The sequence below is a fragment of the Schistocerca gregaria genome, chromosome 5 (assembly GCF_023897955.1).
Source record: "Schistocerca gregaria isolate iqSchGreg1 chromosome 5, iqSchGreg1.2, whole genome shotgun sequence".
Classification (NCBI taxonomy): Eukaryota; Metazoa; Arthropoda; class Insecta; order Orthoptera; family Acrididae; genus Schistocerca; species Schistocerca gregaria.
The window spans coordinates 78,921,035-78,941,194 of record NC_064924.1 but is presented as its reverse complement, the minus strand read 5'-3'; positions in this window follow the sequence as shown (position 1 = coordinate 78,941,194).

The following is a 20,160-nucleotide window of genomic DNA, read 5'->3' as shown; positions in this document are numbered from 1 at the left end:
CTTCCTAGGTTTCGGTTGCAAAAATCTTTTCGCTCGATTAAGTCCTCTGAAAGTGCGTTCTCAGTGGATATTATCGCAAGTTCAGGAAAACAAGTTTAGCTCACCTTTGATCTGAGATAAGTTCTTATTTTATCTTTGACAAACTTCTCTCTACGCTTGCAACTGTCACCGTAAGTGATAGAAGAATTCTTAGTGGAATGCTAACATTGGGGCAAAACTTAAGTCTTCCTGTAAACTTGACAGTCTCTATTGGATCCACCCACGGTTGCACGAACATTAGCCACGAACGTTTCTTTTAACTCCAGCGCATCAACGTTGCTTGTCTCGTTGTCTTCCAAAACCGCAGCGAGACTTCAACACTGTTCCTCCAGGCTACCACGATGCGTATTCTTCAGCTTGCCAATGTCGTACAGAAAACCAAAATGATCGCAATAATAATTCAGCTGAGTGAATGTCTCATCCAAAGATGCGGTGAACACGTCTGAAAGATAATAGTAGAATCCCATCTTGTAACGTTTCATTGGATCCTCTATTGTCTCATCCCTTCTTTGTAAGGTAAAGCGTCGTGGCGTCTTGCTTTGTTGCCACGAAACACGCGGTAACGTTAGATCTTCTAGCGCCAATAATGTGGCCAATTCTTTGTAGTCCGTCAGGAAAGACACTAACTTTTCTTTCGTTCTGCAGGTTTAAAAATATGTTTTCGTACTCTCAAATATTTCCGGGGCCTCAGAAACCTTTATGTCAGCAGTAAGTCGTACCAGATTGAATCGCAAGCCTCGCGGTTCTGGGCGCTCAGTCCGGAGCCGCGGGACTGCTACGGTCGCAGGTTCGAATCCTGCCTCGGGCATGGATGTGTGTGATGTCCTCAGGTTACTTAGGTTTAAGTAGTTCTAAGTTCTAGGGGCCTGATGACCCAAGATGTTAAGTCCCATAGTTCTCAGAGCCATTTGAACCATTTTGATTCGCAAGCCCTGCGTCTTCGTGAGCGGTCAGGCCATCGAATTCTTCTGATACGCGAACAAGCGCGTCATAAATTCCTCCAATTTGAAACCTCAGGGGAGTAAGCGCAGCGGTGCGGCTTTCACACTTAGTGTTCCCCAGGGAAGCGTCCTGGGACCTCTGCTGTTCCGGATCTATATAAATGACCTGGGTGACAATCTGAGCAGTTTTCTTAGATTGTTCGCAGATGATGCTGTAATTTACCGTCTAGTAAGGTCATCCGAAGACCAGTATCAGTTGCAAAGCGATTTAGAAAAGATTGCTGTATGGTGTGTCAGGTGGCAGTTGACGCTAAATAACGAAAAGTGTGAGATGATCCACATGAGTTCCAAAAGAAATCCGTTCGAATTCGATTACTCGATAAATAGTACAATTCTCAAGGCTGTCAATTCAACTAAGTACCTGGGTGTTAAAATTACGAACAACTTCAGTTGGAAGGACCACATAGGTAATATTGTCGGGAAGGCGAGCCAAAGGTTGCGTTTCATTGGCAGGACACTTAGAAGATGCAACAAGTCCACTAAAGAGACAGCTTACACTACACTCGTTCGTCCTCTGTTAGAATATTGCTGCGCGGTGTGGGATCCTTACCAGGTGGGATTGACGGAGGACATCGAAAGGGTGCAAAAAAGGGCAGCTCGTTTTGTATTATCACGTAATAGGGGAGAGAGTGTGGCAGATATGATACACGAGTTGGGATGGAAGTCATTACAGCATAGACGTTTTTCGTCGCGGCGAGACCTTTTTACGAAATTTCAGTCACCAACTTTCTCTTCCGAATGCGAAAATATTTTGTTGGGCCCAACCTACATAGGTAGGAATGATCATCAAAATAAAATACGAGAAATCAGAGCTCGAACAGAAAGGTTTAGGTGTTCGTTTTTCCCGCTCGCTGTTCGGGAATGGAATAGTAGAGAGATACTATGATTGTGGTTCGATGAAACCTCTGCCAAGCACTTAAATGTGAATTGCAGAGTAGTCATGTAGATGTAGATGTAGATAGCCCAGCGGCTTCAGCGTCAGGTTACGTAGACATTTCTTCAAGATATCTCAAAGCCGAACGGAGGACGAGAAGAGATCGCACAAACTCTTCACGGTCGAAAACATGTAAACATTATCATGGGAAGACATAGCGGAATCGTTTACAACAAGATTGAGTGAGTGACAGCTACATGGTGCACAGAACGCTCTCTTGAGAAAATCTAAAATTCTTTACTGGAGACATTAATTTTCGCACCATTGACCTCTACAATGGGATTTTTTTATCATGCTGCGTCAAAGTGGAGCTTGAAGAATCGGGCGCTGAAAGAAATATCACGAAATGCCAGCGAATTCGGACATCCTTCGTCTCTTCAAGTCGTGTCCCTGCTCCTCACTTCCGTATAACTTCCATGATTAATCTCCACCTCTTCTTTCAACCACATCTCGCGGTAAAATAGTGCGGGCACCAACACTTAACTGCACCTGGCGGTAACGGTACGGGAATTTTCTTGTTGTAATGTGATGTGAGCTGAGTGAACGTAAGGGTTCCATTGTGTTTCAGTGAATCCACCGACAGGCGTACTTCAGAGTCCCGGCACCCATCCAGATTTAGGTTTTCCTAACATCCCTAAGCGACTTGAAGCGAATTCTGGGACGGTTTCGGTGGAAGGACACGGTGCATTTCCATCCCAATCACTTTCCATTCCGCCTTTAATGTAATTGTCACTGATGAGATGTTAAAACCAAGTATCATTTCCTACCTATCTCTTTTGAAATGCCTAAAGGTTCACCATGATATTGTGTACAGTGCTAATCCAGCGGCGTCAGGGTCTCAGTTAAACTATTTCACGTGTTCCACAAATCACGTTACGATACACATGTAGAATGTGTTAACTGATGAGGAAGGTATACACTTTTTACAGTAGAATCGCATCAATGTGCATCGGCTCTATATTTGTAAAAGCTTTTAACGATCTTGCAAGTTAGGTTGTACTGAGGAGTAACTTTTAAGACAAAATTTCGATATGTTGCTCCGTTTCCGATTTACTTAGCATTGACGTTAGCCCACCAGCTCATTGCTCGCGCAGATTCAAGCAACTGCACGCACTAAAATGAGCTAATTGTAGGACATATGTGGGTCGATGAGTTACAACTTGTTCAAATGCTCTTTACCACTTTTAAACTTGCCTTTTTCCGCAAGTGGTAAATTTAAGCTAGGTGAGAAACAGATCATTTGTTCGGTTTGAGGAAACCAAGAGAAGAACACGTTTGGAAAAACTGTCTCCAGCAGGCCGCTTGAATATGGACGCGCAATGACCTGTTGTGCTAACATCAATGAAAATTAAATCAGAAACGGAGTAACGTATCGATCTTTTAAACATATATATCTCAGAACAACCTACTGCCTACCCTGAAACACCCATACAGGTTTTCCAGATTGTGTTTGACGAGCCTGTATTCGTATACAGGTGTTACAAAAAGTTACTGCCAAACTTGCAGGAAACATTCCTCACACATAAATAAAGAAAAGATGTTATGTGGACATATGTCCGGAAACGCTTAATTTCCATGTTAGAGCTCATTTTAGTTTCGTTAATATGTACTGTCTTCCTCGATTCACCACCAGCTGGCCCAATTGATGGAAGGTAATGTTGACTTCGGTTCTTGTGTTGACAAGCGACTCATTACTCTACAGTACTAGCATCAAGCACATCAGTACTTAGCATCAACAGGTCAGTGTTCATCACGAACGTGGTTTTGCAGTCAGTGCAATGTTTACAAATGTGGAGTTGGCAGATGCCCATTTGATGAATGGATTAGCACGGGGCAACAGCCGTGGCGCGGTACGTTTGTATCGAGGCAGATTTCCAGAACGAAGCTGTCCCGACAGGAAGACGTACGATGCAATTGATCTGCGTCTTAGGGATCACGGAACATTCCAGCCTATGACTCGCGACTGGGAAGACCTAGAACGACACCTGCAATGAACGAGGCAATTCTTCGTGCAGTTGACGATAACCGTAATGTCAGCGTCACAGAAGTTGCTGCTGTACAAAGTAATGTTGACCACGTCACTGCATGGAGAGTGCTACGGGAGAACCAGTTGTTTCCGTACCATGTACAGCATGTGCCTTCATTCGAACGTCATCAAATTGTAAATGTGTGGGCTGACGAGAATCCGCACGCAATTGCGCAATCACGTCATCAACACAGATTTTCTGGGAACGTTTGGGCAGGCATAGTTGGTGATGTCTTGATTGGGCCCCATGTTCTTCCACCTACGCTCAATGGAGCACGTTATCATGATTTCATACGGGATACTCTACCTGTGCTGCTAGAACATGTGCCTTTACAAGAACGACACAACATGTGGTTCAGGCACGATGGAGCTCATGCACATTTCAGTCGAAGTGTTCCTACGCTTCTCAACATCAGATTCGCTGACCGATGGACTGGCAGAGGCGGACCAATTCCATGGCCTCCCCGCTCTCCTGACCTCAACCATCTTGACTTTCATTTATGGGATCATTTGAAAGCTCTTGTCTACGCAACTCCGCTACCAAATGTAGAGACTCTTCGTGCTCGTTTTGTGGACGGCTGTGATACAATACGCCATTCTCCAGGCCTGAATCAGCGCATCAGGGATTCCATGCAACGTAGGGTGGATGAATGTATCCTCGTTAACGGAAGATATTATGAACTTTTCCTGTAACAAAGTGAAGTCACGCTGGAACGTTCTGTTGCTGTGTGTTTCCATTCCATGATTAATGTGATTTGAAGTAATAAAATGAGCTCTAATATGGAAAGTAAGCGTTTCCGGAATCATGTCCACACAACATATTTTCTTTCTTTGTGTGTGAGGAATGTTTCCCGAAAGTTTGGCCGTACCTTTTTGTAACCCGCTGTATGTTCCATAGCTGTTCTTAAATCAATGGCTCGATTTCGGCCAAATTGGGTAATCGTATACCATGGAGGGCAAGAACCAACTGTGCGACTGCTACGGTCGCCGGTTCGAATCCTGCCTCGGGCATGGATGTGTGTGGTGTCCTTAGGTTAGTTAGGTTTAAGTAGTTCTAAGGGACTGATGACCACAGCAGATGAGTCCCATAGTGCTCAGAGCCATTTGAACTATTTGAACCAAGAACCAACTACCTGACAAAGGGGTGGCAGTGGTAGCAGGTTTGCAAAGGGGGTGACAAAGGAACGTAACTCAGTGACACCTAGAGAAATTTTAAGCGAATGATGTACATGCATGACTCATTATTTGTTTAAAAATACCGAAATATTGTGTCCTTTGTACACTCACACCAGAGATTTATTTCGTCATGAAATACGCCTGGAGAAATTGAAGAATCACATGTTGGTATTTGTTTTCTGTGTTTAACGGACTTGAAGTACTTTAAAATACTGAATCGTAATCTGTCTCTTATTTGTGTTGTTTAGTGCATCTTCCCGGTGCGAAAATGAGCGCTAATGTGAGTCAATGACTGTATGTGTGTGTGTGTGTGTGTGTTGTGTGTGTGTGTGACAGAGAGAGAGAGAGAGAGAGAGAGAGAGAGAGAGAGAGAGAGAGAAAGTGAGTGTGTGTGAATACAACCGGATGATATCAACAACCACCGATATTTAGACAGGAGCACATCCTGTTATCTTCAAGGGATAACTGCAGTAAGAAAGTGCTGTAAAAGGGAATTCAAGATCGCAGTTTCCAGAGAAATTCGGGAAAGATAACACTCACAGACACTCTAAATTCTAGCGTCTTCATAAACGAAAGATGTCCAAAGTCGTCAGCTGAGTGGTCAGCGCGGCCGAATACTGTGCAAAGGAACCCGGGTTCGATTCCGTGCTGGGTAGGTGATTTTTCCCGCTTAGGGACTGGGTGTTGTGTTGTCTCCATCGTCGTATCATACGCATTGACACGCAAGTCTCCGAAGTGGCGTCAACTCTAAAGACTTGCACCAGATGACGGGTCCACACGACGGGAGGCCCCAGCCACAAGGCATTTCATTTAATTTCAGGAGTAATCTATTGCGAAATTAATGATCAACGGGTGAGGTAGGATTAACTCTGTCCCTCTGTTTTTGACGAGGGAGAGAGAAGCATTCCACGTAGAATTTAAACAAAAACCATCATTCTGACAGCTTGAAATGGTTCAAATGCCTCTGAGCACTACGGGACAACATCAGAGGTCATCAATGCTCTAGAACTTATAACTAAATAAACCTAGCTAACCTAAGGACATCACTCACGTCCATGCAGGATTCGAACCTGCGACCGTAGCTGTCGCGCAGTTCCAGACTGAAGCGCCTAGAACCGCTTGGCCACACCGGCCGGCTCCAACATCTTCCTTAATGACACTATAACAGTGGCTGGAAGTGCACTCCAGAATATCCGAGTTGTTACATCCCATAGGACGACCGGTGACAATGGCGGATTTGCTCGGCTGTTTTAAACGCGTGTGACGCTTACTGTGGTGTCACCGCCAGACACCACACTTGCTAGGTGGTAGCCTTTAAATCGGCGGCGTTCCGTTAGTATACTTCGGACCCGCGTGTCGCCATTATCAGTGATTGCAGAACAAGCGCAGCCACACGGCAGGTCTAGTCTAAAGAGACTCCCTAGCACTCGCCCAGATGTACAGCCGACTTTGCTAGCGATGGTTCACTGTCTACATATGCTCTCATTTGCAGAGACGACAGTTTAGCATAGCTTTCAGCTATGTCATTTGCTACGACCTAGCAAGGCGTCATATTCAGTTACTATAATCACTATCTTCAAGAATGTATTCTGCACAGAGAATATTGTGAATCACGTACCGTCAAGAGCGACGTTCATCATTAATGGATTAAAGTTAAGTATCAAACTAATTACGTCCACCTTCTGATATCTCATTCCTTGTCATGTTCCAGACCTTACGTCAGTATAGTTCTTTCCTCTTCACGCCAGCCTGCGTGAGCTAAAACGCGTGCATTTCGGCCGCCACTTGTAACACGGTGTTGGCTCTTCTGCTAACACAAAACTTACACTCAGTACTCCGGTCCCCCACAGTCGTAATAATCTGACCACTATGTGACATGCTACAAGTGCGAGAAATATGGTACACCCGGCATACGCAAACCAAGGTCATCGTTTATGGAACCTAAAAGGACCCTGATTTCAGATGGTGGTCGAAGAACAAACTTCACATCATGTTTCCGCAAAATACGACCAATCTGTTGGAAATGCTCCCTGCAGTAGGAAAACAGCACCTAGATTTAGGTACCACCTCGGTATTATCGCCACTCACCCGGTGTCCGGTTGGCCTGTAATGTAATGCACGTCTCTGTCTTTCACAGTAACCATTCTGACGAAAGGTACGAAGTACCCCTTCACGTTGAGCACAACAGTGACAAACTCAGCTTGCAGATACAGGGTGGAGCACGAAACACCGGCCAATTACCCACAAATTGTTGTCCGCCTCGAGAAGATACAAAAACAAGCAGATAAAAATGTAATCATTAGATAATAAAGAAATGTTGAAAATACAAAATGTAGTCGCGACAGGTTCGAAACAACTGATGACAACTGGAGGGCAACAATGTGCACCATTCTGTGCAAGTCAGCTTGAGCAGGCTTCTTATAAACGACCTGTCCCTACGTCCCGAAAATAAATGGTTCAAATGGCTCTGAGCACTATGGAGATTTAACATATGAGGTCATCAGTCCCCTAGACTTAGAACTACTTAAACCTAACTAACCTAAGAACACCACCAACATCCGTTCCCGAGGCAGGCTTCAAACCTGCGACCGTAGCAGCAGCGCTGTTCCGGACTGAAGCGCCTACAACGTCCCGGGGTGGCATCTAAATTTACGCATATTTGCTTTACACAGGGAGCATTTCGGACCGGACTGCGCATATTATATTGAAATATGGTGTGATGTGTGTTTTTCGATCGCCATCCCTTTTCTTCAGGGTCCTTTTAGGTTCCGTAAAGGATGATATTGGTTTGCGTAAGTCTCCGGAATTCCTTGCAGTTGTGGCGTGTCGTATATTGGTCAGACTACCAGAACTGTTGAGGGTTGGTGTACTGAGCATAATCGTCACAAACGCTTACGGAACCCGAGAAAATCTAACATTGTCTTAGCACTGGTCACTCTGCGGAATATAACAACATGGAAATTCTGGCATGCACTTCCAGCTGTTGGGATTTGTCATTAAGGAAGATATTGATATTAAATTAGCAAGTAACACTATAAATAGAGATGGAGGTTGTTGTTTAAATTCTACATGGAGTCCTGCGCTCTCCCTTGTCAAAAATAGGACTGTTGATATTTTAAAAAATATCGGGATTCCGGTATATCAATATTTAAATAAATATCGTTATCGGCTGTCAATGCTACGAAAAGTTATCGGAGATCGATATATCGACGGAAGTAATAACGGGGTACTGGCCTATAAAAATATCGGCTGCACATTGTAAATATACCGCCGGTTTCAGAGACGTATGTTTAAGAACTGATTTATTATTAGATATTCTGAACATAAGCAGGATAGCCCGACACCCTTAGAACAAGAACTGAAAAGAATACGTTGCACGTTCACGCTTGCCGACAGCCACTTTGCTTACAATGGCAACTGCAGGTAAGTGGCACAATAAAAGGTGTCCGATGGCTCCGTCGTTCTGTTTCGTCATATATCGGATTTCCACTACACTTCACGTCGGCTTCCCTGCGTTTTCGATTCCGCCAACGAGAGCGACCTAGCAGTTGTAGCGTCAAAATTGCTTGGTGAAGCTAAACGTTGCACTTTCTATCGGTAGCACCAAGCACTGATTACGTCAGCATTTCCCCCTGTCACGGCTCTGCCCGTCACAAAGACTATTTTTGTGATTAAGATTGCCGAGCGAGGTGGCGCAGTAGCTACCACACTGGACTTGGATTCGGGAGGATGACTGTTCAAACCTGCGTCCGGCCATTGTGATTTAGGCTTCACCTGATATCCCTTAATCGTTTCAAGTAAAAGCCGGGATGGTTCCTGTGAAAGGGCACGGCCAATTTCGTGCTCCAGTTCGACGGGACCGATGAGCTCGCTGTTTGGTCCCCTTCCCCGAATAAGTCCATCATTCACATTTCTGTTCACAATTTTCAGCAACAGTTTTTGGAGAATCTGAAGTGAAGAAATGGCACACTAAATTTATATGCTAATTCTTCACATTTACCATCGGAAATCTTGTTATTCGATTGTTAACGCCACCCCCCTCCCCCCTCTTCCAAAGTGCAAAAAGTGGTTCAAATGGCTCTGAGCACTATGGGACTTAACTGCTGAGGTTATCAGTCCCCTAAAACTTAGAACTACTTAAACCTAACTAATTTAAGGACATCACACACATCCATGCCCGAGGCAGGATTCGAACAGGCTACCGTAGCGGTCGCGCGGTTCCAGACTGTAGCGCCTAGACCGCTTTCTTCAAAATAACAATTTCAAATATTTATCGAGAATTTTGAAAAAATATAATATAAAATAAAAGTATCAGCACTCGATATATCGGTGCTAAATGTCGCACAAAAATATCGACGGTTATTAGATAGAATATCTATATGTTGGTACATCGATATTTAATCAACAGCGCTAGTCAAGAAACAGAGGAACAGTGTTATTCTGCTTCACCAGTTGGTTATTAATTTCACTACCGATTACTTCGGACGTCGGTCATTTTTGGTGTGTGTGTTGGCGCAAGTGTTTAGTGTGTGTGTGTGTGTGTGTGTGTGTGTGTGTGTGTGTGTGAATGTTATCTATTCGGTGTTTCTCTGTAAACCGAGGTTTCAAAATTCCTTGCGCACCGCGTACTTGCTGCAGTTATGCCTTGAAAATGGCGGGGAGAGCTCCTGTCGAAATATCGGCCGTTGTCGACGACGTCACTCGTCTCCATTTCCGTAAGTTATTTGAATATGTTACATATGCAAAAGGTGGCCGTAGCTGTGGGAAAACAAGCTAGTTTTGAAATAATTCTGTTGCTTCTCAGCCACTATATTTCAGGAGATCAATCTTTATAGTGTGATATAAGTGTGTATATCACTTCTTTCGGCAATAAAGTCATATTCACAAGCGAAGAGCGCCGATATTTTGCGTTATAGCTATGCGTCATAATATCTGTTACCCTCGTACCCATGTAAATTCTCTACAACAGATTTCATCCGAGTGGGATGCTTGTGGTTTGGTGGTTAGCATTGCTGATTCTCGATCGCGGAGCCCTGGGTTTGACAGCCGCCCGGGACGGGAAATTTCTACGCTCCGAAACGTGTGTCTGTGTGTGTGTGTGTGTGTGTGTGTGTGTGTGTGTGTGTGTGTGTGTGTGACTCTTTTTTACAAAATTTTATTTAAAACCATATTACGCAGCTGCATGTATCCATGGTGGTCTACCGGGTAGAGTGGTAGACTCTGGCTCTGGAGACATCGGGTTCAATCCCGGTAAAAAGCGGGGTTATCTCCTCCTTCCAGACCGCCAATAGCCTAGTCACGGGCGACCGGCGCAGACTTCATCTTTTACCTTGCACTACTTCGTAACCAACATACCCAGCCAGTCCAATATGAACCCTTACCTAGGGGAGTGGTGTATGCGTGTGAATCGCACACAAAACTACAAGGAGACTATTCTTTCTTTATATAAGCAACTAAATACTTACCGATACCGACTGATCGCTGTGTCATACTCAGCTGAAAGACGTCCTGGATGCGGATGTGTAGGGGCACGTTGTCAGCACACCGCTTTCCTGGTCGTAGTCAGTTTGAAACGTCACATTACAAAAATTAATAAATTACTGTGCTGATAAGCCTCTACGTTATTTGATTTTCAAACAGCTGAGCAGAGCTGAAAGTACTCAGAGATTTCTCTCTTTACTTATTCTGATCAACTCTAAACTGACATACAATATTTTTAGCGCAACGCAATCTGACTTTCAATAATCCCAACAAAAGAGTGGCCCTGACTAACAATAACCTATACCTTTCATGAATAAGTTACCTCACAAAATTCTTCGTTACTCGAACTACTGCAATACTGCGAGCGCCAATACTTCCAGCTAAATAAAAGATTCTAACTACAGAAGGCACTAATTACTACTGATAGGCATAGTTAGCAAATGACAGATTTTGGTAGAGAACAAGCAATGTATTTACCTTAATAGTGTTCAAAAGATATATCGTTGTGGTCTTCAGTCCTGAGACTGGTGTGATGCAGCTCTACATGCTACTCTATCCTGTGCTAGCTTCTTCATCTCCCAGTACCTACTGCAACCTACATCCTTCCGAATTTGCTTAGTGTATTCATCTCTTAGTCTCCCTCTACGATTTTTACCCTCCACGCTGCCCTCCAATGCTAAATTTGTGATCCCTTGATGCCTCAAAACATGTCCTACCAACTGGTCCCTTCTTTTTGTCAAGTTGTGCCACAAATTCCTCTTCTCCCCAATTCTCTTCAATACCTCCTCATTAGTTATGTGATCTACCCATCTAATCTTCAGCCTTCTTCTGTAGCATCACATTCCAAAAGCTTCTATTCTCTTCTTGTCCAAACTATTTATCATCCAAGTTTCACTTCCATACATGGCTACACTCCATACAAATACTTTCAGAAACGACTTCCTGACACATAAATCTATACTCGATGTTAATAAATTTCTCTTCTTCAGAATTGCTTTCCTTGCCATTGCCAGTCTACATTTTATATCCTCTCTACTTCGACCATCATCAGTTATTTTGCTCCCCAAATAGCAAAATTCCTTTCCTACTTTAAGTGTCTCATGTCCTAATCTAATTCCCTCAGCATCACCCGATTTAATTTGACTACATTCCATTATCCTCGTTTTGCTTTTGTTGATGTTCATCTTATACCCTCCTTTCAAGACACTGTCCATTTCGTTCAACTGCTCTTCGAGGTCCTTTGCTGTCTCTGACAGAATTACAATATCATCGGAGAACCTCAAAGTTTTTTATTTCTTCTCCATGAATTTTTACCTACTTGATCTTCTGCTGCCTTCACTACTTCATCCCTCAGAGTTACCCATTCTTCTTCTACTGTATTTCATTCCCCCATTCCTGTCAATTGTTCCCTTATACTCTCCCTGAAACTCTATACAACCTCTGGTTCTTTCAGTTTATCCAGGTCTCATCTCCTTAAATTAGCACCTTTTTGTAGTTTCTTCAGTTTTAATCTACAGTTCATAACCAATAGATTGTGGTCAGAGTTTACATCTGCCCCTGGAAATGTCTTACAATTTAAAACTTGATTCCTAAATCTCTGTCCTACCATTATAGAATCTATGTGATACCTTTTAGTATCTCCAGGATTCTTCCATGTATACAACCTTCTTTTATGATTCTTGAACCAAGTATTAGCTATGATTAAGTTATGCTCTGTGCAAAATTCTACCAGACGGCTTCCTCTTTCTTTTCTTCCCCCCCAATCCATATTCACCTACTATGTTTCCTTCTCTCCCTTTTCCTCCTGACGAATTCCAATCACCCATGACTATTAAATTTTCGTCTCCCTTCACTACCTGGATAACTTCTTTTATCTCATCATACATTTCCACAATTTCTTCATCATCTGCAGAGCTAGTTGGCATATAAACTTGTACTACTGTTGTAGGCATGGGCTTTGTGTCTATCTTGGCCATAATAATGCGTTCACTATGCTGTTTGTAATAGCTTACCCGCATTCCTATTTTCCTATTCATTATTAAACCTACTCCTGCATTACCCCTATTTGATTTTGTATTTATAACCCTGTAGTCACCTGACCAAAAGTCTTGTTCCTCCTGCCACCGAACTTCACTAATTCCCACTATATCTAACTTTAACCTATCCATTTCCCTTTTTAAATTTTCTAACCTACCTGCTCGATTAAAGGATCTGACATTCCGCGCTCCGATCCGTAGAACGCCAGTTTTCTTTCTCCTGATAACGACGTCCTCTTGAGTAGTCCCCATACTGCGTTTGACTGTAACAACAAAAGAGGGGCGGCCGAAAGTGCGATGACCACATAAGACGAAGCGTAGAATACAGAAGTGCCAGGCTAAGACTGAAATTTTTTTAAATATATGTAATGCATCCACGAATGAAGTGGCCTACCAAACGCTTTTACAGATGATTCTTCACTATTGCTCGCCAGTCTTGGAACCGTAGCTAATCAGGATTAATAGGAGTGTTGGAGATGATCCGAAGAAGAATTGCACGTTCCGTCACGTTTACGCTTAGACAGCGCGAGATGGTTGGGCTCCGCCGCAGTGGCGCTCCACGGCTTCTCTGATGACAGCGCTCCCGTCTAACAGCACGAAACGTCAGCTGACACGCCAGAAGAATTCACTCAGTCTGCGCTCAGGAGAATGAGAAGTCGCAGGAAAAGATTTTCTGGGTGCATTCATTCCTTGGTGATCGTTACTTAAACAGGTTATTTCTCACACTCTACAATGATATGGAAAATTACAGTGTTGTAAGTAGGCTCTTTAGGTTTTTATGTTGGTAACGACACGTAACGCTCTCTTTTAAAATTGATTGCGCTGTGTGCAGTCTGTGGCTGGTTGGACTCATTGTTGGAAGTTATTCGCCAGTGTAGTGTAGGGCAGTTGGATGTGAACAGCCCATAGCGTTGGTCAGTTGGAGGTGAGCCGCCAGCAGTGGTAGATACGTGGAGAGAGATGCCAAAGTTGAGATGTTACTGTGAGTGGACGATCTGGACGTGTTTCCGTCACAAAAAGAAATTTGTTAAACTGGATGTCACGAACACTTTTTAACACTGTTAAGGTAAATACATTGTTTGTTCACTGTCAAAACCTCACATTTACTAACGATATGCCTATCAGTAGTTAGTGCCTTCAGTAGTCAGAATCTTTTATTTAGCGGGCAGTACCGGCGCTCGCTGTATTGCAGTAGTTTGAGCGACGAAGATTTTTGTGAGGTAAGTGATTCACTCATGAAGGGTATAGGTTATTGTTAGTCAGGGCTATTCTCTTCTATGGATTTTTAAAAGTCAGATTGCGGTGCGCTAAGATATTGTGTGTCAGTTTAGAAATGATCAGAATAAGTAAAGAGAAAACAGTCTCAGTACGTTCAATTTCACTCTGGTGTTTGAAAATCAAGTAACATAGAAGTATTACCAGCACATTCATTGTTTACTTTCAAAGGGGATGTTTCAGTGATAAATTTTGAGTTTGGTGAGAATGCCACTAGGTTCATTTGACGAGCTAGCGGAGATCTCCTGAGATGAACTGAAGGAAAGGACACAGTTTTAAGGTACGTAATTTCGTCTCAATAAAAGACTATTGTGAGCTTTCTAACAAGTAGTTAACTATTTGTTGTCTGCAGTGATATTTACAGTTTTAGTTACAACTAAAGTACACATACAGGGTGTTTCACAGTTCATGTTACACACTTCAAGAGGTAGTAGAGCTTAGTAGATCAAGTCTTACGTTGGAATCCATGTCCGGAAATGTCGTCCAAAGACGATACAGAGCGTCAAAGTTTTAGCGCCGGAGCCTGTAAATGTATGTATTTTTACACGGCGATTCCGTGATGATGGTACAAACATTCAATGACAATAGGGAAGGATATTGAATCAACTTGAGATAAGGGCCTATGGTTCGGAAACGAACGAGACGAAAGTTACATGCGAATACCTTTCTGATACCTCTAACAGTGCAGTACAAGTAGCGGTTCTCTTTTTGCTAAGATTGTAGAGTAGACAACTTTAAGATGTGGTACGATGGACCAAAAGAAGAAAAAATGTCTAGTAAACATGGTTTCTAAAATGCATACCGTACCTTAAGAGTAAGGAGTAGTCTTTCAATAGAGCAGATGTGTTCTACTCTAGCGAAGATGAAGTAGTGCTTGGAAGTCTTAAGGTATGCGTTTTAGAGCCATGTTTACAATACATTTATACTTGTCTTGGTACATACTACCATCTCGGAAAATTGCGTACTCGACATTCTTAGTGACAACACCACCGGGCCGGCCAGAGTGACCGAGCGGTTCTAGGCGCTACAGTCTGGAACCGCGCGACCGCTACGGTCGCAGGTTCGAATCCTGCCTCAGGCATGGATGTGTGTGATGTCCTTACGTTAGTTAGGTTTAGGTAGTTCTAAGTTCTAGGGGACTGATGACCTCAGAATTGAAGTCCCGTAGTGCTCAGGGCCATTTGAACAGTACCGGTACATGTATTCCACTGACAGAGGTATGAGAAAGATTTTCGCTTGTAACTTTGGACTGGCTCGTTTCCGGTTCAGGGACTCCTGTCTTAAATTGATACATTTATCAGTCTCCATTATCCTTGAACATTTGTAACATCATCACGAAATCACACTGGAAAATACATTCATTTACAGGCGCCTGTAACTTCGACACTCTGTAATGTCATTGGATGACATTTCCGGACATGGTTTCCTATGTAAAACTTGATCTACTAAGTTCCCTCTACAGCCTCGAGAAGAGTGTGTATGACGAATTGTTTAACACCCTGTAGAACTGACGTTTCAGTTTTTATTTGAGAGGTACGTAATTATAAATTAAAATTAATTAAAATGAAATTAAAATGAAATACTGAGGAAACGAGAAAAATGAAATGACTATAACCACAATAGCCATTTGTCCTAAAGTTTTCTGTTTCCCTTGAACTATCCACAAGAAGTAGGTCCTACAGGCCCTGGAGCTTCCGCACAATAGCCAAATCATGCCAGTTACTGGGTAAATCATCCAAAAGAATTACTGTGATTTACTGCTTCTTAAAATACGTATGTAAATATGAAAAAGTAAAAGTGAATAAAAAGTATAAGCTGAAAACTACTTACTTTATTTCTGCTTGCATTTCTCATTCAAAGACAAAATATCACGCATTTTTTTCTTTTTTGTCCTTGTTATAGCTGAAAAGGTGGTAAAAAATTGAATAAGTGGCCTTCTCCCATCTTGCTTACCTCCTCGCCCTAATGGCGAACCCCTGTGCCCTATGATGCGGCCAGCCTTGCTGCCGAGGTTCCCAACGTGGGAACTGCTACTTCGTCGTCGTTATTGCACTCTACATGACAACAATATTAATAAAAGTCATGGGTAGTAGTTTTTGTGGAAATTTGAAGCCGCCTTCATCAGCGTTCTTCAAGAATCGTGGTACACATAAAATGCGTGTTCATCGCATAAGTATCGTGTTGGAAATTGGCCATGAAAGCGAGTCAACAAAGAGCTCACCGTTCCTGTTGTATCGCTTTCATTGTCAGTTTCTACAACGCTATGCGCCAACTTACATGATGTACACTCAGTTCGTGAAAAGCAGGACCAAAAACCGAGACAAGAGCCTACAGCTAATGTATTATTATTATTGTTTTACTGCTAGAATTTCATTATTCAACTAATACACTCACTTATAAATGTGTCAGTACGCGAGTGTAAGAATACGTCAGTGCTTTTGATTGAGCTATTCCTCTTTAATTATTTTCTGTTTTTGGCAGAGTATTAAAACTACAAGGTAATAATAAGAAAGTCTGAGACGAGAAAAGGAAGATTAGTGTAGTACTATAAACAAATGGGAATGATGGTGTTCATAGAAGATTTAATTTTAACATTTTACTTTTACAAAAGAAAAAAACAATTGGAAACAATAAACTAATGGTAATTTTGAAGGATTTTACAGGTCAGTTACAAAATTTGTCACAAATTTATGTCCTTAAACCAAGAATTCCTGCCATGGCACTTGCCTCACGTTCGTAATGTTCAAATTTTCGCCTAACTTCACTATTGTCGGAGCTAGCGTGAGTGCCTATATGTTGTAGAGGTTCAAAGACTGTTTGTACGGGAAAAGTCTCGTTAGATAGTTGATTAAGTAAGACAACATTTCTCCAAACGTAATGAAACGCAAGACAAGCAAGAACAATCACATCTGCAGTTTCTACTTGGACATGTAATCGGCTGTAGAGCACTGGATAACTCTGAACCAAGATTCCAAAGCCATTCGCCACAACTCGTCTGGCATGAGAAAGGCGGTAATTGAATATAGCCTGTGGTATGTTTCGGGAGGCTACATTTCGAGTGTACGGTCTCATTAAATATTTTTTTGCTGCAACGTTGCATCTCCAACTATAATAAAAGGCGTATGACTCAGCCGACCGTAAATCCCTTGTCAGCACTCTAATAGAACTCGTACTTGACCAGAAAACACGTAAGCTCATTGAAGAGGCACTGCGCAACACAACCTCTAAAGTAAAATTCATGGGTGGAAATCTCGTAATGTTTTGAGATCAAAACTGGAGTAAGACAAGGAGATGGACTATCTCCAATTCTGTTCAATATCATTTTGGACAAGGTCATAAAGGAATGGGAGAGTGACCTTTGAAAACGTGGCCTATCGAAAGAAGTGAAGTTTGGAAGGAGAAAACATGGCCTATGGAAAGCAGTCAAGATTAGAAAGAAAACTGAAGTTACCTGTCAAGCCCTTGTCGATGACCTTGCAGTTTTGACAAACAGTGAAAAAAATGCAATACATCAAATAGAAATACTCAAGGAATGCGCCGCGAAGGTTGGCTTGAAAATTTCTTTTGAGAAAACGGAATTTTTGTGTACACTCGTAAACATACAGATTCTCAACACTAAATGTGGACGGATTAACACAGTTCCACATTTTAAATGCCTGGGGTAAAATTTGGAACCCACTGGACTAGAGAAAAAAATCTCATGTAACTCGAGCGCAGAAACTAAAAAGAACCTACGGTCGGACACACCAACTATACAACAAAAAGTGCATGTCCATGCATGCAAAAAATCAGGACTAACCACACTAATAAAACCCGAGGTGTTATATGCAGCAGAAACCTTGTCACTCAATAACAAGGTGCTACTACAAAATCTACAAAAAGAATAACAAAAGATCATTAGTAAAATCCTTGGACCACAAAAAACTGAATCTCAATATAGACTTCAAACCAACAAAACTACAGAGAAAATTTCAAATACTGCTGGTGACATTAGAAAAAGATGCCTTAAATTCTATGGACACATACACAGACTCCCTCAGTACAGTCTCACACGCCAGATACTCAAAGCCACTGAAAACCTTAAAGGTATGACATGGGTCGAACAAGTATGAAGAGATCTTACTGACCCTCAACTCACCTTTCAGGACATTGTAGGCAGTAACATCTACAGAAATAAAATAGACAAGTAGGTAGTCCAGCCAGAGACAAGAGCCAAAAAGACCCGTACAAAGTGGACGCATGAAAGAAAGCCATGGGTGAGAAAATGAAGGTCCCATGGAAAAACCGTAGGAAGAACTACAGAAGATTCACGTGATCCACAAAGGGTGTACTACGTGTATAATAATAATAATAATAATAATAATAATAATAATAATAATAATAAACGGCAGTTCCTCTTTGGCCTTGGGAGGTAATGATGCATCTGGTACGTTCATTTGGTTGTGAACGAACATTGCTCTCATTGAAGAGTTGGCAAACAGTCCACCAACACTGGCTTTCACACATCCTCCAACATCAACGTAAATAAGTTTACAGTTCGCGTCCACCAATGCCAAGAGGACTTTAGAATATGCCTCTTTATAATTATAGTAGAGATTTCCACTATTTAGCGGAGGCTGTATGCATACATATTTTCCGTCAGTACCACCTTCACAGTAAGGGAACTGCCACATCTCGCTAAAATCTTCTTCCACGTTGCCTCGGTTGGCTGCGGCATTTTAAAGGGCGTCAAAAGCTTCCACACGAACTTTCAGGTGGAAATGATGATACGATGAACTGATGCAGGAAATTTTCTGTAACTGAAGCTCATAGAAACTTGTGAATTGCCACTTGCAAGACAGCTACACGAAAGCAAATTGAAACGAATTAATAGAGAGAACAATAAGTAATCAATGATAAATGTGTGAATACAGAATGCGTAATTATACACAAAACTAAACTTAAGTGCAACTGTAAGTTCATACTTTTGTGTTACAGCCAGTATTTCTTATGTGAAATATACTTTTTCAATTTCATGTATATTTTCTGTAGCTCCCGAAGAACAAATTGCAATAAATTCCTGAATTCAGTGAAACTCATTCCAAAATAATCCACGAATTTCACAGCAGCGTCAGAGTCTATTCTCCCCCTTCACCACCAGGTCTGAATAGAGGGTGAACCCTCAACGACGTTTCTTTGTTTCCCACGCTCGTGTTCTCCTCAACAAAACTAAATAAGTTGCGAGGGCCACAACAACCGCCTCATCTATTTGCTCCACTGGTGACTTAACACAGCTGGTACTATGTGGGAATGCACGCGACGCGACACGGCAGGGGCACAGTCGGGGCAAAGTCGGAAACCTGCCCTAACCATAGCATTCAGAAAACTGCCTATGTGTGGGTGGCAGGCACACCTGCGCCTGGCGGGCCTGCCGGTGTCCTGGGTTCGGACCGCCCAAAAGACGCCATGCGTTCCACCGTCAGCTTCACCGGGCTGGCTGAGCTGCTGGCGGAACCTTGTGGCAGCAGGCCTTCTGGGGCAGCAGCCAAACACAGGCAGGTGTGAATCCACATCTACATCACTATTCCGCTAATTACCTGCCGTCTTTTGGTGGAGGGTCTTTCCGCTTCCCTACTCAACTGAATGGAGCGTGAGAGGAGCGATTGTCGGTAAGCCTCTGTATTAGCTCCAGTTCATTGAAAGTGGGCGTCGTGGTCATTTCGCGACATGTATGATGGAGGAAACAATATGTTGTCAGTCTCTGCCCGGTATGTTATATCTCGAAATTTCAATAGTAGACATCTCTCTGTTGTATATATACACTCCTGGAAATTGAAATAAGAACACCGTGAATTCATTGTCCCAGGAAGGGGAAACTTTATTGACACATTCCTGGGGTCAGATACATCACATGATCACACTGACAGAACCACAGGCACATAGACACAGGCAACAGAGCATGCACAATGTCGGCACTAGTACAGTGTATATCCACCTTTCGCAGCAATGCAGGCTGCTATTCTCCCATGGAGACGATCGTAGAGATGCTGGATGTAGTCCTGTGGAACGGCTTGCCATGCAATTTCCACCTGGCGCCTCAGTTGGACCAGCGTTCGTGCTGGACGTGCAGACCGCGTGAGACGACGCTTCATCCAGTCCCAAACATGCTCAATGGGGGACAGATCCGGAGATCTTGCTGGGCAGGGTAGTTGA